The following is a 25,914-nucleotide window of genomic DNA, read 5'->3' as shown; positions in this document are numbered from 1 at the left end:
CATGTTTGACCTTACCGAGGTGCTAGAAGATCTGCCAAAAGTGATATATTGGAGTGACATGTTTAATTTCTTGGGGCATATTATCAAGAAACGGCGTGATAATTATCGCCGCTTTAGCGGCAGAAAACTGCCGCTAAAGTGGCGATAATGGGCTTGATAATATGCCCTTGAGAATTCCAATAGAAGCCCATGTTCTGGTGTCAACATGGGCTTCTATTGGAATTCTCAAGGGTATATTATCAAGCCCATTATCGCCGCTTGATAATATGTCCCTTGTTTGGTAAACCATGTGTAGGTGCCCCTGCTTTCTCAGTAATAAATCTGTGCTATCCTCTGTTAACTCCCACTCACAAAATGGAACCTGAGTATGTAAGGATTGCGCTCGCGCTAGGGTTCTGCCACAGTATGGATGTAGTTAGGCCAGCTATGGAATGTGGGGAAATGCTTCAGTAAGGCTTTGGAGTGGGCTCTGCCTGGTCTCGAATAAAAAGCTTCCTATCATCTTTGTGTGCAGCGTTTTCACTGCATTTTGTTCACAACAAGTATGACTAGGTGAACAGGAACCCCACACATGGAACAAAGTGCTGCTGGATGCTTGTTTGAACTATGTCTGCGACTATATGCCACTGCAGCTTTGTGTCCAGAAGGACCACTGAAGTGGTGAATGCTTTGACCAATCCTGTTTTCGGTGGCATTGGATGAGAGACATCTGCATTCAGTGCACAACCTGTAAGATGAGGTGTTTTCCATTCACCAAAAGAAGCCAATGGGGGAAACCGGTACAAGCACGAGATGGCCCGCAGCATTATTCAAGGCGCACCAGAAGCCTCCGTGTCCATTTATACGTGTAACCTGCAAGATGCAGAGGTATCCTGAAGGCTTGTCAATGCGTTACCAGCAGAGTTCCATCTCCTCCACGAGTGATACATCACGTGGGTCATTTCTACATGACCCTGCCGACATTTCTTGTGTAATAATTTACTGTGTATTTACTCAACCCGCTCAGCTCACATGGTGCCTCGAAAGGGAAATAAATAAAACAAGAAACAGAAGAAATAAAACATACCTCCTTGTTTTCAAGTAAACGTGGGGCAAAAGTCCTAAATGAGCACAGGTGTTCCACCCGCAGAAATACATACTCCTGGAGAGAGCTGTCGGAGCAAAAGCGTGTGTACTGCCCCAGCAGCCGCCACCCTGCGTGCCGCTGCTCGCTCCTGCGGCAGTACTCCATGGGAGTGAGCATTTGAAAAAAGGTGGAACATTCACCCACCATTAGCAGGCTGAGATTTTTTAAGGACACACACAAAAGCCAATCCAACGCGTGTGAGGAGTCAGACCCAGCAAACTACCTACAACAGATCGCCTGACATGGATGGATGCTGGCGCCCTTTACACACAATGTGACCTCAGTTGAAAAATATGTTTTCTGTCCTTAAAATAACACTGAAATAAATTGAGATATAATGCGGCACCGTTTATAATCTACTGACATGAGCGTCCAATTCAGCATGCCATGTGCAAATAGATCTCTGCTCCAACACTGCCTTCCAACGCATGCGATGACAATATTCAGTGAAAATTAGCTTACAATGACAGAACGTCAAAACCATATTAAAGGACATAAAACAACCTCCTCTTCTACTAGAGATGGAAAATGAGGCATTCAACTCTGAAATGAAACAGCGGTAACGGTTTAACATTCTTGCCTTTTTAGCTGAGCTAAAGTATCAAAGGAAACTATGTAGCAGGTTCCTGAAAGGCATTGTTTACAGAGTCCAGGCAGGACAGCTAATCCTGTGTTTATTTTTGCCGTACAATTAAAATTGTTCCTGGTTTGGAGTGCAAGGCATCTGGTGTTCCCAGAGGATTCCTTAACTGTTCCTGTTTAGTGATAGATCGAAAATAGCACGGCATGCACACCTTAAGAGATGCACGATCTGTCCGATGAACGGAAGCAGGGGGTGAACAACATGTTTATTACCTGATCCCTTTCACGTGGATCCTGATGTGCAATTTACTCAGGGGCATATCAGCAAGGGCCGGCGATAATTATCGATAAGCGCACTTAGCGCTAGGATAATTATCGCCGGCTAGCGTGGAATTTTATCGCTGAGATAGCGTACTATCAGCAAAGCCTATCTCAAAAGCAATAAAATTCCTCGCGCTAACAGCCAAAAGTGAGATTATCGCTGGAAATCCAGCGATAATCTCACACATTTTGGCGTCAGCTTGCTGATAAATCAGGGCATACTTAGCCATTATATCCACCTTACATTGGATATGATGGCTAAGTCAGGGTGAAAGCAGGCGTAAGGAAGGTAGCGTTAACTGTGGTTAGCGCTACTTTTCTTATCGCTATGCCTGTTAGCGATTCCCATGATAATTGGAGAAATGTCGCTTAACGACATTTCTCCAGTTATTTTGGGACGGAACGCCCACTTTGCATCTCATTAGAGATGCAAAGGTGGGCGTTATGGGAAAGGGAGCTGAAGCAAGGAATCACGCGTTAGCGTGACCTTGATGATTAAGCGATAAAATTATCGCTACTTTTCGTCCGAAAACGGACGCTAAAGCGGCGATAATTTTTCATCGCCAGCTTGCTGATATGCCCCTCAGTTACCCACATCGTGACGCGGATGCTAACATTGTGTTTACTTTACACTACTGTCTCATAGATGCAAGTTTGTATTAAAAACGGATATCTGGCTATATCCTTGGTGTATGTGAAAAGGGTTTCCTCATGAGTTTGTAATTCGAATAGATTTTAGAAGTCTTCTTTTCTCATAAAAAGTCAAAAGTGGTGTATGGAAGTTCCAAATGTCATGTGAAAATCACATAAACAAAAAAATACAAATAGTCAATATTACTTTCAACAATATTTTTTACATTAATATTTTAAAACTTGATATTTCTAAAATACACAAAAATCGGTATTTTTAACAACGAAAAAACTTACCTCAATATTTTACACAGTCAATATTCTTGACTCGATATTCATGCAACTCGATATTCTGTCCCTTCACCATGTACAACCTGCAGACTGCCAGACTGCTTTGGTGATTCAGAGGCTGTCACAGATGCAATATCCGACTCACTTTGCTAATATTGTGCATACTATTTTTAATTCATCAACAAAAACTGGTAGTTTTAAAAACATTAGATCTGGTCTGGTCACTGGATTTAAACCAGTGTTTGTATTGATACTCTGTTCTTAAGTCTCTTTGGAGGATTTCCAACCATTCTACAGCTTATCATCTGGGGCTTTGTCTTCTTTCTCCTGATCTAACAAGGAAATCAATAACATGGGGTACACTTATCTAGCTGAAAAAAGATGCAGAGAGAATCTATCTCATTATCCTGAGACATGCTTGGTTTTCTGAACTTAGCGAGAGTTGGATACTAACCTTTTGCAAAATAGACAACACACAAGTGAAACCTGTGTTCTGGTGTATAAACTGTTCAGTTAAAATCATCTTTGGTCTGCATCTCGAGCAACCTTCAGTCACTTTACTAAATGTGGAAATAGGACTCCAACCATTGCAATCATGCCAGAGACAATGCAAGCAATGTGTTTATCCCTAATACAAAATGTGAGCTATGATGGATCAACGACACCAGTCACACTCTTTGATGAGTTGCTTGATGACTGTCTTGACTCGCTGTTAATATTTAATTCTTCAAATGCAATACTCTCATCATCATTGGGTGCTTTGGAATTGAAACTGATTGCTGATTCATCCAATATGGACTGAAGAGAGCTTATTTGGCTATAAAGACTGTGTAATGAAGCTGAAGATATTTCCATAGATTAATTTTACTTTTTCCTTTTTAAATGGCACATCATTTTAGTTGGCATTTTCCGTATCGAGCCCGATCTGTTTAATCACCAACATGCATCCATCTTAACTGACATAATGTTCTTGCAATAATGTCTTTTTATAATGCTTTTCGGGTATCCTAATGTTTATTGTTTTATTGCTTGAAACACGCAAGACTCAAAGAAACAAATACATGCACTGCTAATTGCATTTATTCTTGCTATGTTTATCTAATCATACTTTTATGAAAATATATTTATGTATACACGTTTTTAACTTAATATTTATGTGACATATATTTGCAATACTTCTCTCCAATCATATGATGTCACAATTCAGACATTCAAGCCAGGGTTGCTGCGTAACTGAGTCTCTGGCTAGGGTCTCCAAGGGTTGTTTTCACACCTACGGGTGACATGAGTGAACTTAGTTCAATGCACCAATGCTTGAATGTGAAAGACAGATTTTTGTATCCCCGCGGAACCCCACCCAATACATAGTTGAAGTGGAGGCAATGCTTTTGGAGATTGCAAACAAACATTTATGTTCTTTCAATACCCACAAGCACAAACTGTGCTAATTAAAAAGATACTTTAACTGAAAGGTGTGTTTAGTTCAACAGTTGCACCCTGTTGCTCAGCATATCTAAAATAACCACACAGAATATGAATCAATCAAAATAAATGCATGTTGCAAACAACAAGAATAAAATGAACATTACTACCAAGGTGAAAATGTCACCTGAAAACCTAACACCCTAAAAACTACTTCTATGAGCAGTGCTAGGGGAGCATAGTGTAGAATAACTTAAATCAAGATTTTCTTGGAGAGAATGAGCACACTGCATATCTATTTTGTCATTAGGAGGAGTCAGGGAGGCCGTGTTCCCTGCAAAATGCAAAAATGCCTCACATCAACTCCTTCCAGGCTCAATATCAGCTTTCAGTAGAAAGTGCGATACAGCAGCATCTCTGGCTGGCAGAATCTTCTCTGGCAGTATCTTGTTAGCAATAATATGGGGAGAAGGATCTCTCTTAACAAGTGGTCAAGTGGCAGTCCTTTTATACTTTATCTTGTATATGATGGAATTTGCAACATCACCTCAAGAATGTTTCACATATCCAATGAGCATCAACATGCTAGTAAAATATGCTTTATTTTAAGCAAACAAGGTAAAAATATGACAATTCAGACTACACTGCATAGGCTGTTGTTCTTATTGGACCTTGACATTAAGATAAGAAGGCACTTGTTCCAGACGGATGTTGCATCAGGTGTCTAGCTGATGTCTATATCAGAGTGACTTGACACTTTCACAGGTTCTTGGAACAACAAAGACAGATGGCATCTGAATCAAAAGCATACAAGTTGATGATTTGCAAAAATACAGAAAATAGTGGCGTGCCCTACAAAAAATGGCCTTGAGCTTTATGTCTTCACTTCACTACCAGGTCAAGTGCCTTCTCAGCATCTAAGAAGAAAAGCACTTTTTAACCATATCATCTTTAACCTGCCACATTACATGAGAAAGGAATCTAAAATGATTGGCAGAGGCACCGCATGGCAAAAAATACAGTTGAGGTGGGTGTATTAAATGGAGAACAAATGTCTTCAATTGGTTTGCTAGAATTCTGTCTGAAATGTTAACATTTGCATTTATGAGTGGTATAGGTCTATAATTTGAGCAGTCTAGTGGATCCCAGCCTGGTTTGGGGATCAGCAGGATCTAAGCGTTTGTGAATTTGCTCTGCAGATAGCCAATTTTTAAGGCATTCTTAAAGACTGAGGAAAATAAAGGGATAATCAACAGTGTCTCATTTTTATGTAATTCTAAGGCATCATGCCTTCTCTCTGCACCGTTCCTGCCTTACTCCTACCATCAGTTGCTTTCCCTGTCTCAAATTCGTAAATACTTGCATCTTGTATGTCCGATTATGTAGGTGTCAATTTTGGAATTGGGAGTTTTCTGAAGAAGCCTGCTTCTTCCACCACCACACCTTGGCCGTCAGCTGTATATAAGGCTTCACAATAGGCCTGAAATATAGCCAAAACATACACTGGGGTGATAAGTAGTTCTGCCTTGGTGTTGCTCAAGGCTTGGGATTATCCTATTTGATTCTACTTTTTTTTTGTTGGGCTGCCGGAAGTCTCATGGCCTTCTCACCCCTTTTATTATGACTTTGATGTAGCCTAAATTAAGGTCCTTTCTGCCCGAGTGGTATACAATATATTAAGATCACACTTAGCCTGAGTTAAAGCTCCTAATGACTTGAGAGTAGGAGATTGGGTGTATGCAAAAGTAATATCTTAAGCACTAAGTTCCAATTATAATTTATTGGCTGCTACCTGTCTTCTCACCTGTGCAGAATTCTACATCATTTCCCCTCTGATGCATGCTTTCCTAACTCCCCACAACAAATAAACTGATGCAAAGGATCCATCATCTTCATCTAAGAACCCTTGGACATAAGCAGTCAATGTGTTGTCTTGGGGGTCTCTATACTGGGACACATTCATACACCATGGGCCATGTGAAGGGGACATACCAACTCCAAGTCAAGTTGTATCTACACCAAATCATAGTCTGATACTCCTTCTTGGACTATAGATACATCCCTTGTGTCTCATCAGATTGAATATAAGGAAAAATAATCTGTTCATGTACGCATTCCATGGAAAAAGAAAGTAAATGTGTAGTCCCCTTCTCTACAAATGATTAGTTTCCAGGAATCCTCCAGTGCATTATCTGAAATGAAATCTCAGATAATGCATCTAGCCCTTTCTTTGCTAAAAACTGGTTTACCTGACCTATTGAAAGCCCGGGTCTGGTGGATTAGTGGACCAATGTGGCCACTGTAGGGGCCTTTGTTTGACCTCATGGTCACAGATTCAAATCCAGATGGGTCTACTCAGCCCTTCATTCTTCTGAGGTCGATAAAATGAGTACCATTGAGTTGGGTAAAAATAACCATCTGTTATTCAATGCCAAGATGTCCTTCTGAGTGAACGTGAAATACACATTATGTTTTCTAGGCTCGAATCCACGATGACATTCCAGTTCAATCAGGATGTTTGTGTTGTTAAATGACATAAGAAACCTGGCCAGTTTGTATAAAAATTTGGTTTGTGCATGACTGGGGTGTAGATGGCCCGCACCACAATATATTTACTCTACAATGGTAGCTATTCTAATATGTAGTGACCATCGATATCTAACCATGCCCTTTTTATCTTGCATGACAGAGAATTGTCGAGCAGGTTTGCCACTCCCTTTTACCTATGGCTTAGTAGAGTTCTTTGAACCTGGTGTGTATCTTGTGAAGTGCTTGACCATCCTAATCACTGTGCAGTTTCATGCATTCACCATTTTTCAGGTGGATTTCCTATACAAATGCTATGTCTGGTCTTCGACGACCCATGAATGTGAGGACTTTCTGAAGATTGTACCAGTCCATTAACATTCAGCGAGACCACTGTTCAGGATCTCAGTTTTTTTGAAGTCATATTGCTCTAGTCATGCACTAAAGACCCTTGGTAACTTGTATATTCTGAAGTGGCCCGGTGTTTGCTGATCTTGTAAGTGTACCAGCCTGTGTGTAAGTACCCAGGAGGAGATATGGTGAGGTGTTATGGTGGCTAATATGAATTGATCAGAAGCATACCTCAATGAGTGCCTCTTAATGACCTGGTTCAATAGTATCAAGGGTAGGTACTGTGTGTGGTAATGGGAAATGGCTCCTTATAGCTTGACCTGGTGTAAATGGTATCTTAGTTATACAATGAGAATGAGTACTATTGATAATACAATATGATCATGCCCTTTTACTATAGCAAACCTTGTGTAACCCATTAACAATTACTGTAAACTGGAGGCTGGGGTAATGTCATTACTGCTGAAACCAGGCACTCCAAATTGCTGTCTAATAATAACAGTTGATGTGGCATTTCGCTAATGTGACATATTTGCAGTCTATTGGGAATGGTGCTTGTACTAAACATTACTTAAGCATGAGTCCCTTACATGAAGGGGTAGCTTTGACATCCAAATTAAAGCAGAAACAAGGATCTATCTATTAAATAGCTTTACCTTGTCTGTTCATTACCTGTTCTGTACCTCCTCTGTAAAAAGAATCAAGTCCCTTGCTAGCATCTTAGGCCCACCCCTCTGTCCGACTGACTCTGTGCTCGGCTATCATGTCCTCAGAGTACAGCAGAAGGAGTACGTCAGCAATTTCTTTTCCAGTGGATCATTGAGAAGTTTATGATTGGCTGGAGTTTTAGTGCCAACATGAATTTTTCTCTGGATATTGTGTGCTTTCATTGCCACTGTTTGCTCCTCTGTGAGCACCTCTGAATAACCTTTTCTCATCTGGTCAACCCTTCTTGATTTTCTTTTATACACCAAAAGGAGCAGGGAGCAATAAAAAAGGGTCTGTGTCTTGTGTCTTGTGGTGGCATGTGTCATGTGTCTTAATACTGCCCTCACTCACACAATTGTGTGACATGCTTCATAGGGCTGCTACAAACACCCCGGCGCAGCCAACGCCTGGAGTGGAGCAATAGTGATGGAAAAGACAATACAATACAAAAGAGAAACAAGATTTTCAAAGGTGACTGGGAACACCGGAAGTGAAAAGTAAAGTGTGGTGTAGGTTAAAACTAGCTCAGCGGTGACGCTAAGTCTAAACTTTATTCACGGACTCTCCGGCCAGGGTTAAAAACGTGAAGGATGGTGGTGATTGGGAGATGTAATGTGCTCCTTACACCCCTCCTCACTGCCAGGTGGTCAACATGGTTCAGCCGTGTGTATGTGCCCCTCGATTGGAGTCATGCCGGCCTTCTTCAGGACTCTACCAGTCCCAGTGTAATGTGCAACTCTCTCACCTGTGTTCAGGATGAGAGGGTGTCAAAAGCCCTAATCCTGTTTCTGAGGGACTGCCTCAAAAGTGGTAGTGGAATGTACTAACAGGAACAAGGGGATAGAAGACATGACAAGAGAAATGAAATTAGAAGAAATGATCTTACTCATGTTTCTAAATCCGTATGTATTAAATATACATCTCCACTAAATTGTGACCTCAATAATCACTCTTCCCACCACAGACTCGGGTACTTCACCCTAAGAAAACTCCCATCAATCAGAGTACAATTCACAATATATGATTAATCATTCATGCTTGATGCCTACTAGGTAAGCGTAAAAACCAGCATCGCGCGCACAATACTAAGTACATGTACACTCCACCAACTGCCATAGTAAGGGTGCGGTTTGACTCACCGAGTTTCACCCTAATTCATATTAGGACTGGTGGTAGGCAAGGAGAGAACCCCTATAGTCACACTCTATGGGGGGAGAGAGAAGTCACAAGGAAAAAAGACATATACATGGTTAATGATCATCAGGTATAATCATGGGATCACACAATGTCAAAACAATATCAGGGGATTCGCCTCCTTAAGATCGTGCACACCCCTCTACAGTAAAGAAGTAGCTCATTATTCAGCCCCAACTCAATGTAGTCGGTGGGGTCAAGTATATGTGATATTTGCGGTCACATAATCAAGGCTCTGGCGTGAATATGGAGCCATGGAAACATGACTGCGTAGCATTGGTGCCGTTAAATGGAAGCAGACGATTGCCAGGAGCTCTAGATGTAACTCATAAAGCTTACAGGGCCTTAATAGTGTGTGCCACCCTGCATCGTCTACTGACAGTAGTAATCGGCATATTGCAGAGAAAACAGGTGCTCTAGTGTAGCCTAGCTCTCTAGTGTAGTCTTGCGGGTGGGTGGCGAGAATGCATTTGTGTCCGTACAGGAGAACAAAAATACTTTTACTATGTTAGCGCCTCTTGAAATAAGGCCCGTGGTGATTGCCAAAATGCCCCCAGCGTGTCCGTCCAGGAGGACAATAACACTTTCACTATGTTAGCGCTTTTTATAATACGGCCCGCGGTGAATGCCAAAATGCCCCCAACGTGCCCCCCTCTCTCTCTATCCCTCCTTACAACTGCAAGGTGGTCCTCCTCCAGTACAATGCTCACCTGCTGCCGCCGTGTAGGTCTCCAGCTGTGCAGTGCAGCAATGGTGTTTTTATTGGCATGTTGCGACCGGGTCGGTTCCGGTCATGTGTCGTGCATGATGACATTACACACTGGCGTCCAGGAGAGCCGGCATCCGTCCCAGCCCCGTGTCATCTGATCCCAGCCTCTCGTTGTCCAGGTGGCCAGCCAACTATAGGGAGACGTAGGTTCCCGATGCACTTTATGTCAGTCCATGCCTACATACTGGGGAAGGACGTTTATATTTACCCGCAGTGCACATACAATGGGGTTGTTTCCATAATCTTAAAGACATTCATTAAAAAAAGATGATTTTGTATTAAAAGAGGGACAGGGAAGAGAGGCACGTATGGCTTCCATATTCATCCACTTGTCCTGATGTCTGCATTCGTACAAGTTAAAAAATTGTTGCAGAATGCACATAGAAAAGGGGTGGGCAATCTTCTTTTATTACAACAAAATGTCTAAATAATGTTGTTTAAAAGCTAACCCAATGTCTCCTATATCTGAGTATGAAGGGAGATGGGTACGTGTGTTTTAAACATGCAGGGAGAGAGGCCAGTAAATGTCTCATCGAAGTATTTTATACTAACAATACCAATAGGAAGGAGCAATAAGTACCACTGGAAGGGCTGATGTAGAAGGAAGGTATCTACTGGTTGATCCAACAGTATCAGTTATGAGTATTGATGAAGCTGATATAGAGACCTCTATATGATATTACTTCATTCATAATGTACATGGGAGGGACCTATCTGTTAAGGGAGTGCCACGGGATGTCATCTTTCAGGCCAACAAGATGACTTTTAAGATGATACACCCATGTTTGCTCTCTCAGGAGGAGGGCCATCGTCCCGTCCCCGTTGGAGGGGTTTACAATGGATCTTTCAATAACTGTCCAAATCAGGTCATCCACGGTGTGGCGTTTCTCCAGGTAGTGAGCAGTAAGTTTAGTGTTGGACTTCGAACACCTTATAGTGCTGCGGTGCTCCATTATGCGTGTATTAACTTTGCAACTTGTCATGCCCACATACTGCATGCGGCAAGGAAATGTGATGAGGTAGATAAACCAGTCAGAATTGCAATTGGTCAGTGACCTCTGTTACCACGGATAGGTTAGTCCAACACCTATGGATTTTGTATTGTTGGTTAGGTGACATACCTTGCACGATCCACATCATGAGTGACTCTGCCGGGGAGGTAGGTGACCTAATTCTGTTAATCCCCTTTGCTTTGGTACAATGGGTCTGGTATGTACTAACAGATCTCTTAAATTAGCGCTCCTCTTGAAGGAGAACAGGTGCTTAGAAACATGCATGCCATTAGAGTTTAATATACTCCAATGTTTCAGTACCACCTGTTTGATTTGGTGGGAGGCTGTGTTGAACATTGTGACGCATACTGGTTTGTCTGTCTCTGGTCTACTGGTTTTTTCCTGAAGGTTGTCCCTGTTGGCATTAATGGCTCTTTTCGTGGCTCTTGAAATGGTACGTTCCGGGTACCCTCTCTGAGTGAGCTTGTTAGAGAGGTGAGTGGCTTTCTCTCTAAGAGTAGACTTCTCTGTACAATTCCTTCTCAAACGGAGGAATTGGCCTACTGGCAGATTTTACCTGAGGGATTTTGGGTGACAGCTATCAAAAGCTAGCAGGGTGTTCTTGTCAGTGGGTTTATGATAGACTCTAGTCTGGAGTTTGCCTTCTTTAGGTTTGATCAATAAGTCAAGGAAAGGCAACCCTGTCTTGGTCACAGTAGATGTAAAGTGAAGCTGGGGTTCCTGTGATTCAGCCAGTCCAGGAATTGTGTGACTGATTGTTCATCACCCTTCCATACCAGCAGGACGTCATCAATATAACGACTCCACAGCCTTATGTTTTCTCTCCAGGGGCAACGTGGGTTGTAGATATCCGTCCTTTCAAAAGCGCCCACGCACAGACCCGCGAGGCTCGGGGTAAAGGTACTGCCCATCGACATCCCGTAGGTAAAGGGTACCCTCGAACTCAAAGTAATTTCTAGTTAAAGCTATCTCAGCCAGGTTCATGATGAAGGCTTGCTGTGTTTGGTACGCCCATTCTTCTTCAAAAAGGATGTCCTCCAGAACTCTTAGGGTCTCCCTCTGTGAGATGTTGGTGTATAGCGCCTTGATATCAAGGCCTATTAGGAATTCGCTGTTGGAATTGAAATCCATCTCCTTGATGCGGTTGAGGATGTCTAAGCTGTGCCGTAGGTAGGCGGTAGTCTTCGTAATCCCTCATTCCATAGCTTCTGGGCCATTCCCAGTTGCCTCCTGCCAGTTTGAACTAGTTGTCATGATCTCCATATCAGTCCACTCGATTCAGTGTAAGAATCTTTTAAGTCTTCTGGCTCCTCATATTCCAAAGTACTTCCATTGACAATGACTTTCATTGTGGCAAGGTTCAAGGAGTTCATATTTTATTTCCTTCTTCTGGAGTCTTCATCTTAGTGTCAGGAAGCGTTATATTTGACTATTCTGCATTCATACGGCCATGTTTTTTCGTATTCATGATTATTTGTCAGGCTTACTGATGCATAAGACAACATTCCAGAATGTGTCTCAGTTGCTGCCTGTCGGTTCTATGATGAGTTATTGTACTATGCACCCTTTAAAACTCCAAGGGTGGATTGAAGGATTTGCGCAGTAGTTGAGGGATTAGCGTTCCCAGGAATGTCTTCAAGCATTCCATCGCTATCTTCCAAATCTATTGTTTTGCAAGGTGAAATATTATGTGGTATGGCAGGGGTGCCTTCCCATGTAATACTAGCACAATTCACAAAAATAAACTGTGGGGCCCTCTCAGTACACTTTCTCTCAGTCCTGGTGGAGTCAGGCTGCTTAGAGGAACATGTGTTAAGCATTTCACATTCCCAACATGGACGATAAGTAACTGACATGACTCGAAAAAAAACCAACACCAATTCATAAAAATAGCTATTTTTTTAATATATTTTTAGACACCAAAATAAAATCAATACATACAGTATAACAGGAGCTATCAATTTAAATCAGCACTTTGCAATGTGAAAACATTAACATTGCAGCAAAAGGGAAAAACACATATATGCAATCGGTTATGTAGAGAGTGAGTTTAGCAGAACCCACTTAGGGTTAAGGTCTCATGAGTTCCTAGACCAGTTCACAACAGCTAGCACAATTTAACCTGGCTCAGAGGAGCGGGGTGCAGAGGTGTACTTTAGCTGTCTAACGGAGCTGTCAATCAGACTTGTGGTGCAAGTTGAGCAAAACCCTTTGGATGTTTAGTAAGGAGTTGGCCCTAGACCAGGAGTCTTTAGGAAGATCTGGTCTACCTGGCTCGGGGGACTCGGGTGCAGAGGTGCTCTTGACTATCAGTCATGCTAAACCCGGATCCTCGGCAAGAGGAGCTAAATGCGTGCCAAGAGAGGTTTAAAACACATGCAAGATCTTTCCAATGGAGACACAGGGGTGGATGGTCATTCAAGCAGGTGGATCTCTTCTCTTAAAGCATCAAGTAAAGTGGGTTGTAGTCGGACTGACCACCAACAAGCCTTGGTAGCCGCAAGCACTCCGGTTACGGAAATCATTATCCAGAGGACCAAGGGAACGTTGTAGAAACCTGAGCCTCACTGAGAGTCAGGGCAACAGTTCCCAGAAGCCTTGGGGAGGTGGACACCACCTGTAAACTAATTTCTCACCTGCCTGGTCAGGTGGAGGCTTTGTCCTTGAGTGGGAGGCAGCTCTTTTGCCCAGTGGTGCCAGTGAAGCCTTTGAGGCTCATTGCCACACCCCTTTAAATCACTATCAATCCTGTGTGGCCGGAGGTGTTACCTTTTGTCTTTTGTTTATGGCCTCAGGAATTCGCACATACTTTCCAGCATGAGTTCAGTCTTCTGTCTTGGCACCAAAGCCCACCAAGACACAAGAACAATGGGTTAACTTGGTAGACACTGTCTAAAGTGCCACCTAGGCCCAGGCTCATCATCACCTCCGAAGAATAACTGTAGTTCTAAACATAGGATTTCGTTGTTGTCTATAACCCTTTTGTGTACATACCACACTAATGCGATGTGTCTTGAGAAGGGGAGCTTACTCCCGTAATAGCTGTCCCATGATAGGCGATATGCAAATAGTATTACAAATATTGCATAAGGCGATTTATTAAGCTATCTATTTATCCTGAATGGAGAAGTAAAATGTAGAAAACCAATTGTAGATGGCCGCCGTAATACTAGATCTATCAGACAGCCGATACACGAGGTTGGAGAGCATGATAACACATCAGGAAAGAATAAATGCATATGATTAGAACAAACCCTTTTTTCTCTAAAACCACGGGTTATCCATCTTTTAATAGTTGTACCAGCACTTATAACTTGCTTGACGTAGGAACAAATAGGGAATTCATACTTAATAGGTAGATAAATTATAAAACCACTCTAAGATGACCGCCATAAGAATGCGAAGGACCGGAAAACTATTCCACTCTACTTCCTGTCCCCACTGTACTAAAACGGAACAGTCCCGCCAGCACAGTGACTAGAAGGCGGAAGAGTTCCTGCATCTAAACGAGCGGTTAATCAGATATAGGAAATACTGAGATTATAGACCCCATAGATTGTCTTTCTCTACCGCATGTAACTGTGCGGAGGGCCTGCTGATTTAGTGACCGCCGGGTTCTCTTCATCAGAACAGCATACGAGAGCTCTATAAGCGCATCCCAGCATATCTTGAACCGAACTGAGAGAGGCAGTGGCAGGTTCTCAGCCGCAGTTGTTACATATTTATATTCCTACAAACAACCTGGCCGGTTATGCAACATAAATGGTAGACTGGGGCTACAAAACATGATAGTGAGAGCAAATAGGTGGAACATATGATGGGGGGGAATTTATATAAAAAATCTAGAAACCTATAGAGAGTTTGTAGCTTTTTAAACTGCGTGACTGCAGGATGCCAACAGCACCCGTCTCACTAGCTCAAATTTTGAGAAATATATATTGAAAACTAACTAATAGAATTATTGAAAAAGAAGCCCGCCACCATATTTTGTCCAACCATGGTCAATAACAAACATTAGTGACATGAATGAGATCTGTATAAACTCTTAGCAACTAATAATAAACCATGGCTTTCTGTATTTCTGCGCAGAGAAGTGGAATCGGGTTGTGGATAAACACAAAACTCAAATAGCCAGAATTCATACAATTGGTGATCAGTAGCAATATCAACAGCGCAGAAAGGACATGCCAAATAACCTTTCCCGGCTATTTCTTCTCCGGGGCTGATAGTTCTTGACTCTCCAAGACAACAGAGCTGGGGTGATACATCCTGTGTCTTCCTTTAGAATTATCACGATTATCCCTCTGGTAAGATTTATTTTTTTTAACATTTAACAATGAATTACATGCCTTAAAAACCCTTATTTGTGTGGCCTGTAATCCCTACAGGCTAAAAAGGTTTATATCTTGGGTTTTTCTTCTTTTTTCTTCTTAGAACTGAGGATTAGATTTTAAAACATACTCGATCTATGGTGAAGGGATCTACAAACAATTACATTTGGCATCACACTGTTCGGTGCGTGCAATGTAGAAGCATATCACTCACCTGTGGTGAGTGCAGTCTTTTCTGATATTTTCAAATTGAATTTAACTAGAGTAGTTGAACGGTATGATTTTGGGTGTAAGCAGAATGTTTGGGTATGAATGAAGGTTTCACTGTAAACCACCTCTTCCAATTCATGAACTGACAGAAAAAAAGGGGGAGTGGCACTTTATGCTCTATATTTCTCTCTTCCTAGATGTATTGTTATCGACTTTTAGTGTTTTTAAAAGGGAGACTTGTAACCCATGAAATTCTTTGGTCCTAAGGAAGGTGGGGCTCATTGTGCCAAGACCACCAAAACGCGTAGACGCTGTGTTTTTATTTCTGAATCCAACTACGAGAAAGGAAGCTCCAAAAATAATGATGGACAGCAACAAAATTATGATTTCTTTGTAATCAGTTGGATCAGACACTGTAACAGTGATTTTTTCTACTGTACAATAGGGCCTCCCTATTAGATATTTTTTCTCTCTTGGAGTTATTTCATTACCTTGCATATGTTTTTATTGATTTTTTCACCTTTGAATGTACATGTAATACAACACAAGTATTGAATAGGCTTCCTATGTATGTTAGCTAGAATTTGTATAACATGTAATTGTTTTAATATGTATTAGGAATTCTTGTGATGACAAATTCGTCAGATTACTGAAATGTTTATATTAACTGTGTGGTACCTTGACTAGGCACTGTGTTTTTATTTTAATTGGATCTTTTTTAATTAAAGAATTCTGCCACTACTTTCTTGGGCTTGGTGGTGTTTCAGTTGAGGGGTTGTGTTATAAGTGTACCCCCTGCCTTTCGGGGTGTTCTGTATGCAATTGAGGTGTGGTGTGTATGAGTTAGTGTGTACTTGATTTCCCTCAGGGATTGATATTTCTTCGTCACTATTAAGTAGCGCCCTGGTCCCTTGGGTTAGTGGGGCCCCCTCTCTCTCTTTTTTACTTAAACCTCCGCACCACCATCTGTCGGGGGTTAAAAACCATGGTGTCAATTGCATTGAGGAGAGAGCCATCAGTAAACATGGAAAAATACCCTTAGTATTGTGTGAAGATTTTGGTAACTTTTGTGTTATGGAATTGTAGGGCAGATCACAAAACATTTTTGCCTGGTGCTGTTTCATGTAATTGGTGGTAAATTCAGGCAATGTTTGGAGCAAAAGTATTTTACCATGGTATGATGATACTAGGTTTCTAGGGTGCGTAAAGTCTGACAAGAACATGTGTGCACATTTATTGCATGACATTTTGTTGTCATGGTAATATGTTCTATTATTTTTGTGCGTCTATATCCTTTTGTCATTATTGCAATGTGATTTTTTTAAGTTTCACTATTGTTGTGGCAGTCTGTTCATTTTGCTATGTTGTGTTCTTTAATTTTTTGTGTGTATTTTGATTTGAGTATTTTATTGTGTTATGTCTTATTGTTTTCTTTGCACATGTCGACAAATGCTGTTATAAGCACGTGCATTTAAAGTTCCTGTGACAAACAACCAATCACGACTAACTGTTTAAGGTGATAAAATCTCCTTCAGCTCTCCGGTTACTTAAGAAATCAGTCAAGCCAAAACTGTTGCAGAGACTGTGTATTATATGAAGACTTGCAGTGTTCAACTTGTGTTTTACGGCCCACTGTGTACTAAATGGTGGGAGACAGGCTGGTTGGGATGGTTGCCATTGGGGTCACAGAGTTAGAGCTGCCAAGTGCAATGACAGTTCAGACTTATAGCGAGATTACGAAACCCGAGAGAACAGAGAAGAGAGCAAGCAGGCCAGCACCGACTGATACTCCAAAAATGTAAAAAATAGCATCACGGTCCTCAGGGTGGCCAGATGTAAAAATATAAATAGCATTGAAATGAAATAAAAGACAAAGCTACAGTTTACTTTATAATATGAAAACAATCTGTGCATTTGAGACAGCAGCGAATCCACACTTCATTCATAGCAGTTATCATTCACAGCTCATTAAATCAAGAAACAAACTCGTTAGTTTAAAAGATTTTTCATGCACTTAACACTCAAGCCTTCATCATTCTCTTTCTCTTTATATCTGCCTTCTTTTTCTTCATGCAAATTGCACAAAGTGTTTCATTCAGTAGGCCTTGGTTCTCTCCTCTGAATAATATAGAAACAACGTGTCTCCCGGGAAGGATTTTCGAAGCCATTTCAGCCATAAAAGGACCCTATGCAGCCAATCGTAAAAATACCACAGTGCCCGAATTCCCATTCCGATCTTGGTGTGGGTGTACAGAAAGCAACAGGCTGAATGTTCAGTAGAGAGAACAAAAAGAACAGAAATTGCCTCAAGATAGAGGGGAAAAGCAATTATAATGGAAACCTTTTCAGAGCTCTCAGGAATGCAAATGAAGGGAATGGCCAGAGCACCACATATGCTTAATAAAGCAGACGTTTGACCCTAAAAAGAAGAGTCTACGTGGAAAGGACAAAAACTCCTTTGCCATGAAAGGCCAGATGGACTAAGTAGAGGGGCTTTAGGAGGATCCACTGAGGAACCAGAAGACAATGCATTGGCCGACAAGATTCCAAGATATTATCACATTTCTTCAGGCTATGGGCATAATGATTAGTACATATAAATGTTGAACCTTCTTCAACCCCAGACAATTGAATACCTTGTTAGAAAGTGTTAGCATCATTCAACAGAGACAGATGCAGGCGTCTGCCATGGATTGATGAAGGGAACAAGGAATGATCTGCAAGACTTTTCTTCAAGAACAAAAATGACAAAGCAGGAGCTTAGCCAAACTTCACAGTGATAATTCTCAAGGAGAACGGTTATGCCCTATCACTTACCGGCAATCTTCATTTTTACTGGTCCCATTGTTCTTGTCCCATTCATGACTTATGGAGACAACCATCTCCCAGACAGAAAAAAAGAACAGAGGAATGCTGGGTCTCCTACCCCACCCCTCCCAATGGGAGTACTTAACCAGTACTTACCCAGCATTCTTCTTGAACTACAAAAGCCCACGACAGGAAGGCCAGCCTTCCAGGAGGGAGGGAGTGGTGTCATGAATGAGATGAGGACAACAGGACCTGGAGTAATGAAGATTACTGGTAAGTAACAGGACATTACCCACAGGTCTCTCCTGCCCCCTGGACGGGAAAGAGAGAAAAAGCTATCTATAATAAAAGTCACAAAGTAGGACCACAACAGACTGAGCACCCCACAGGGTACGAAATGCCACAGAGCCACATGGCTGCCAACACCCAGCGCCCCTCAAACCGGCCCAGAGACACTACAGCAGACCTGAGAAAGAGCGCTCCAAAGCAGGCAACTGAAGAAACGCCCAACATTGCTGAAAGCCTCCACAAAATCCAGAAGAGACCTGAGGGGAAACAGGGGACCCAAAAGTCACACACCCCAGCCAGCGAGAGGGCCAGCAATGGGGCCAACCCCACCACCATCGCGGAGACCCACAGCATACCAGCCCAAAAAAGGCAGGAAGGGCTTGTCGCCGGGGCCAAGGCACACACCCAGAGGACCAGTCAAGGAATGAACAACACAGCCACCCTTCAGATGCCGGCACATGAACACCACACAGAAAACCAGGGAACAAATGCATGAAGAGGAAAAAACCAAGCCAGAAAAAGAAAAAAACAGGAAGGGAGCAATGACTGACCAAGGAACGATCCCCCAACAACCATATGGGCACAGCCTTGGGAGAGCTCAGAGGACACCACTGCCACCAAAAAACTCAGAGGAGGACCAGGCCCCAGAGCAAGAACGTCCAGCACCGACCACCAACGCTGACACAGGACGATCGCCAATGCACCCAGACTGGGAGAAGGAGCCGGAAACGTGGCACAGGGTCAGATCAACAGACCAAGACAGAGGCACTCAGAAAGAATGCAGGCGAAACAGGGTCACAGCAACTGGAATACCGCCCAACAAAGCCACAGCCATCCACCCCATGGCCACAGAAAGGAAGCAGGCCCGACGAGCGCCAGAATCCCAGCCACCCGAAGACTAACCAGGAAGATCCGGCAGCCAGAATCCTACACCCCACCTGGACTGGAAAAGACAGGGGAAGAGCCAACAGCCAGAACCCTGTGAAGCACAACACCCTACCAGGAAAAGGTCCAACAATAGGGCCCCAACCGAATCAAGTAAAGACACCCCGAAGGGACAGACACAACAAGTCCCTGAAACAGGACGAATGGGACCCAGACCCAATAAACCAGAAGGGACCAAGGGCAGAGCGAGGCAAACCCCCAAGGCCACTGAACCAGAGGAACCCAAAGGCCATAGAAGGAACTCCAGGTAAGACCCCGCCTCAAACAACACCCACCAAAGAACAACACCCCCAACCGCAACCCCTGGGTCGACCCAAGATCAATAAACATCTTCCGAGAAATACAAACCTAGAGGCTGCCGAGGATGAGCCACACACCAAACAACTCCAACTGTGACCATCCACTGCACACCCATGACCCAACAGCCGGTACAAGGGTCCTCCAGCCCAAACCAAGAAGGAGGAAACCCCCAACCGAACAACAAGCTGACCAACCGGCCCGAAGGGCAAAGGAGAACACAAAGGAACACCCCAAGTGAGCCCCAACCTCTGTTCCCAGTAAGGTGCGCGTGGCGTGCGTGCGCACCTATCTCACTTTAAGCGCGCAGTGTGCTGTTTGAAGCGCACACAGGTGAGTTCAGCAGCAAGTGCCTCCCTTCACTTGCTGCATTTCTTTTGTTAAAAGGTCGTGGCTGCGGGACAGATTGTATGCCTTTGTGAAAATATTCATGTTAATCACAGCACCCATCATGCGCTGCAATTAACATGATTACTTTAACAAAGGCATACAATCTATCCCACAGCCACGCCCTTTTAACAAATGAAAGGCAGCAAGTTTAAAAGCACGGCGTGTGCTTTCAGGGGATTCTGAAAGCACATGTGTGCTTGTAGACTTGCTGCATTTCTTTTGGTAATAGAGCACAGCACAAAATCTGGCTCGCATCAACTCTACAAGCACACGTGTGCTTTCAGAATCACTGCTGCTGCAGCTTCAAGAAACACCGGCCCACCAGTGCCCCTTTCCTGACCTGCAATGAGCTCGGGCTCGGGGCCCATTGCCAGAGCTACTCCGGCTCCTGTCTTGGTACTGGATCCCTGTGTAGGTCTGGCTTGCTCTATTCAGGGCTGGCTCTAGGGCTAACTTCTGGGGGCGCCATGTTTGCAAGTTTGCAATAGTTTTTAAAACACCTGCTACTGCATTCCCTTCGTCCAGCAATTTTCATACAACAATAAAAATGTCTGGCTAACTCCAGTGATTAATGTTCTTCCTGGAGTGAGATCAGAGTTTTGTTTAGTGGAATTTTGCAGTGGGTTAATATGCCTGATGCAAAGTATGTGTACCGTGCAGATCACACAGTGCATATAAGTAAAGAGGTCAGTGCTTTTGTCAGAGATATCCTTTTGTTCCTTGCAGTGTATAAGTTAAAATCCTAATATAGAACAGTGAGCTAATAACTGACATCAAGGGATGCATGCAAACTGCAAGGTATATTATTATTAAAGCGTTATGCTTTTACCCCCAGCCTTTCATTATTCTAACCTTGCAAAATAGGTTCATTTCTGTAAAAAAATAAAATAAATAAATATATTAATTCCTATTATTAAATCTAACCCCCAACTATGGTGTTAAGTTTAAAATTCTTAATGTGTGCTTCTCCAGACCAAGCACTCTTAAACTATACTGTCTACCAGTATGGATGACATGTGACTCCTACACCTTGTAGTACTTAGTCTTATGTGACATTTACTGTACACTGATTTACGGGGAACAACCTTTACAATGCAACTTTTACAACGCACTACCTTTACAACGCATTTTTTACAACGCATAATCCATTACAACGCATGACATTACAACGCATACCATTACAACGCATTTTTAAAAACTACCTTTACAACGCATTCCATTACAACGCATACTACCATTACAACGCATACCATTACAACGCATAATATTACACTACACTATCCAACACTTACCCTACTGTTGCACCCCCTGGAGTTAGAATAGTAATTTTTACCCCTATACTATCCAACACTTACCCTACTGATGCACCCCCTGGAGTTAGAATAGTAATTTTTACCCCTATACTATCCAACACTTACCCTACTGATGCACCCCCTGGAGTTAGAATAGTAATTTTTACCCCTATACTATCCAACACTTACCCTACTGATGCACCCCCTGGAGTTAGAATAGTAATTTTTACCCCTATACTATCCAACACTTACCCTACTGATGCACCCCCTGGAGTTAGAATAGTAATTTTTACCCCTATACTATCCAACACTTACCCTACTGATGCACCCCCTGGAGTTAGAATAGTAATTTTTACCCCTATACTATCCAACACTTACCCTACTGATGCACCCCCTGGAGTTAGAATAGTAATTTTTACCCCTATACTATCCAACACTTACCCTACTGATGCACCCCCTGGAGTTAGAATAGTAATTTTTACCCCTATACTATCCAACACTTACCCTCCTGTTGCACCCCCTGGAGTTAGAATAGTAATTTTTACCCCTACACTATCCAACACTTACCCTACTGTTGCACCCCCTGGAGTTAGAATAGTAATTTTTACCCCTATACTATCCAACACTTACCCTACTGATGCACCCCCTGGAGTTAGAATAGTAATTTTTACCCCTATACTATCCAACACTTAACCTACTGTTGCACCCCCTGGAGTTAGATTAGTAATTTTTATCCCTATACTATCTAATACTTACCTTAAATGTAATTTAATATTATGCGTTGTAATGGTATGCGTTGTAAAGGTAGTATGCGTTGTAATGGTAATGCGTTGTAAAGGTATTTTTTTAAAATGCGTTGTAGTGTCCTGCGTTGTAATGTCATGCGTTGTAATGGATTATGCGTTGTAAAAAATGCGTTGTAAGTGCATGTGTTGTAAAAGTGTGCGTTGTAACGTCATACATCCCTGATTTACACATGTGTGAGTGATTGTCTCTGTGTTATGTGTGTGATGTAAAGTGCTCTGACACCCTACACTGGTATGAGCGGCGCTATAAATCTAATTAAATGCATCTCAGTGAGTGAGTGGTTATGGAGACATGAGGGGCACTGTTAAACGGTGGTAGGAACAGAATCCATGGCAAAAGTGGTCATTTGGGAGTGCCAACAAACATTGTCACGCCAGGGGCCACTAGCACTAAAGCCAGCCCTGGCTCTAATTGCCACTGCCTGAGCCTCTGGCTCCTGGTTGGATACCTCATGGCTCTGGATTGGGGAGTTATTGAAAAGGCAAACTGTTCTACACCGATCCTTGAACGAAGCCTCTGTTCTGTGCTTGAAAAAAACTCCTATTTGATGTTGCTTGAAAAATATCGCCAAATGATTATTGTTTCTTCATGCTGGATCTGCACCGTTTCACCTGCTCATGTTAGCCTGCTAACCTGCATCCTAGGCCCTGTACTTGCAACATGCACTCCAGAGTTTTAAGGCATATAAACAGTAATGATGCTAAACTGCAATCAGAAAACTTTGTCAAAGATAGCACTTAATTTATTGAGGTTTAACATATCAAAATTGCTCTAACATTTAAAACAACATATGTCTCCCTTTAAAGAAATATCACTTCAAGGGGTGGATCCTTTGGGATTTCATTGTTTCCAGCCTCACAGTAAGATGTGCCATGTATCTCTATATCATAATTTAAGAGTAAAACTGGCCTCATGTTCAGAGAGTCCAAAATGTGCTAAGTCTCTCTTGGAATTAGAGAAATTACAGAAATTATTGCCAGTCACATGGACTGAGATGTGTTCCCTCCATGTAAAATGCCACAGTGTGCTTTGGCCAAAATGGGAAGATAATCTAAATACTGAGTAAAACCCAGCTGGTAAGCCATCAACACTAGGAGTTATGTCGTTAGCCACCAACCTAACTTCATGCATACTGCAAGGTATAGATTAGAGGGTTATGATGTTTTCCCCAGCCATACAATGTCCTAATGTTACAAAAAGGGTTAATTTGGGTACAAGCGTTTCTTATTAAAAAGAAACGCTATCCATGGTGTTATATTTTAAATTCCGAGTTTGTGCTTCTCCAGACAAAGCACTCTTAAACTATACTGCCTACCAGTATGAATGACATGTCACTCCTACACCTTGCAGTCCTCTGTCATATCTAACATTTCTTATACACTCATTCCATACCTATGATTGATTGTCTAATGTATGTGCAATGTAAAGTACACCCTAGACTGGTATGGGTGGCGCTATAAAATGAATTAAATGCATCTCCGAGATAATTGTAATGGAGACTTGAGGGGCACTGTTGAAGGGTAATAGTGAGGGAATCACTGGCAGAGGTGGTCATTAGGGGGTGCCAACAAACATTGTTGCACAGGCCGCCAACAGCTCTAAGGCCGTTCCTGTGCGGCGCACATTGTGTGCCTCTGAGAAAGTATTCATGTTAATTGAAGCACATGACTGGCGTTGCGATTAACATGAATACTCACACAATCTGTACTTGATATTTGTTGTTGCACCCACACATGCGGTCGGGTTCCTGGTGCACATCGCCTTAACTGCAGTGCACAGATAACTTACACTGCCACACAAAAATTAGAGGGAACATTGGTCCCAACACCAGCCACAAAAGCCCTACCAAACACAAAGCCCTACGACGGTCCTAGAGCAACAGGAGATGCATACGACCACAGGCCCCAGAGCCCCAGGCCAAACACTAGCAATAAAACAAGCACCATGCCATGACCACAAGAACAGGAGAGCCAGAAAGAACACCAGAAAAGTGGGGCGGCCACCAGCCCAATATCGCCGATGTCCACAGAGGCACCCGACAAGCCAGCTGACTGAATCATACAACAGCCAACAGAGCTAGGAGGAGGAATCCCCCGCCGGCCACTAGAGAGCCAGGAAATAAGACAGGAAGGTCAAAGCAGTCTAGAAAAATAAGCTACAGCATGCAACACCAATGCCAGTGACCCAAGTCCACAAAATGGAAAACGAGAGACCCACATGAAGGTGCACAACAGGCAACCCGCAAGCCAGCAGCAGGGCCACAACCAACTGCCCTTGGATACAAAGGATCCGACGTAGATGGCTCCGGCGCACCCTAAAAGGCCAGAAGCTGGAGAACCACTACCAAAAGCCAGCACAATCGCCCCCAGAATGGGAGCAAGAAGGCCCCCAACATTGTGCCCCCACAGTTCCGGAAAGAGTGGCACAGGGACACCAAACAACCCCTCCCCATAAACACTCCAACCCCTGAGGGTAGAGAGAATGCCCACCATAATCAGCCCAACCAAGGCAACAGAGTCAACACACCTCAAAAAGCAGCCAGAAAGTCAGGGTTGGAGCCGCAGGACTTCAAGAAGAGGAAGGAATGCCAGAACGGCCAGATGGCAAAAATCCAAAAAGTGACCTCCAAGGCACCAAGGCCCTCAAAGGCCAGGACAAGACTTGCCCCTGGAGGCAAGCCCCATAAACTAGGAAGAACCAAAAACCAGTTGACAAGCACAGAGAAAGCACAGCCAACACAAACAGCTTAGCCCAACCCAACCGAACCCAAAAAGAGCCCAAACAGGAACAGCGAGGCTGCAGAAAACGGAGGCAGAAGCCAAAGCCCTATGAACCAGACCGGAATCCCTCCCAAGGAAGACTGATCCTGCAGGACACACTGCTGCTCAACCCACTGAGCAAACAGAGGCTGGAAGAGTTACAGCCCATAAACCGCACCCACGCTGACACAACAACAGCAGGGCAACAAAAAGCCCTCACAGGGGCAAAAAGGCAGCAAAGCAGGAAGATCCCCAAGCCCTCAACCCCGCCTGTGCCACCATCCATGTCCACTCCTGACCCCACAAGCTCCCGAGTTGGCAGAATAAGGGGTAGGTCTTCCGGCAAGGCAGCCGAGGCTGAACTGACGTTAATAGTGTTAACGTACCCTCCACCTGTTCCTCGAAGGAGCTAGTGAGTTGCCCTAATTGGGTTGGTCTATGTTAGACCTGGCACCATTGGCGTAGGTCTCCCTTCCATTTTTGTCATTTATGTCTCCTTCATTGTTGCTGGCGTTAGATGTTCTGGGTGCTGTGCCACTGCCATTCAGTGACACAGCGTGAATGCTCCTTATTATAAAATAACTGGTGAACCGGTGTAGTCCTAGTAGTACCAAGGAATATGCTAGGGAGGTCGAATTTGGTATGCTTCCGCTCCAAGTCTTTCTGTGTGTTTCACTGGTATGCGTATTGGTTGTCTGGTTTAGAGGGCCAGGGCAGGCTGGGGCCGACCTGGGTCGAATGGAGCAATCTGCTGTTGAAGTATGGCGGAGGGGTGACCCCTTTGATCTGAGCAGGGCTGTGCCTGGCAAGGTGAATGATGGCTCCACCTCCCGCTGGGTGTCTGATGGTGGGCC

The sequence above is a fragment of the Triturus cristatus genome, chromosome 4_1 (assembly GCF_964204655.1).
Source record: "Triturus cristatus chromosome 4_1, aTriCri1.1, whole genome shotgun sequence".
Taxonomy (NCBI): domain Eukaryota; kingdom Metazoa; phylum Chordata; class Amphibia; order Caudata; family Salamandridae; genus Triturus; species Triturus cristatus.
The sequence above is the reverse complement of the archived record's forward strand: the minus strand, read 5'-3'. Positions refer to the sequence as shown.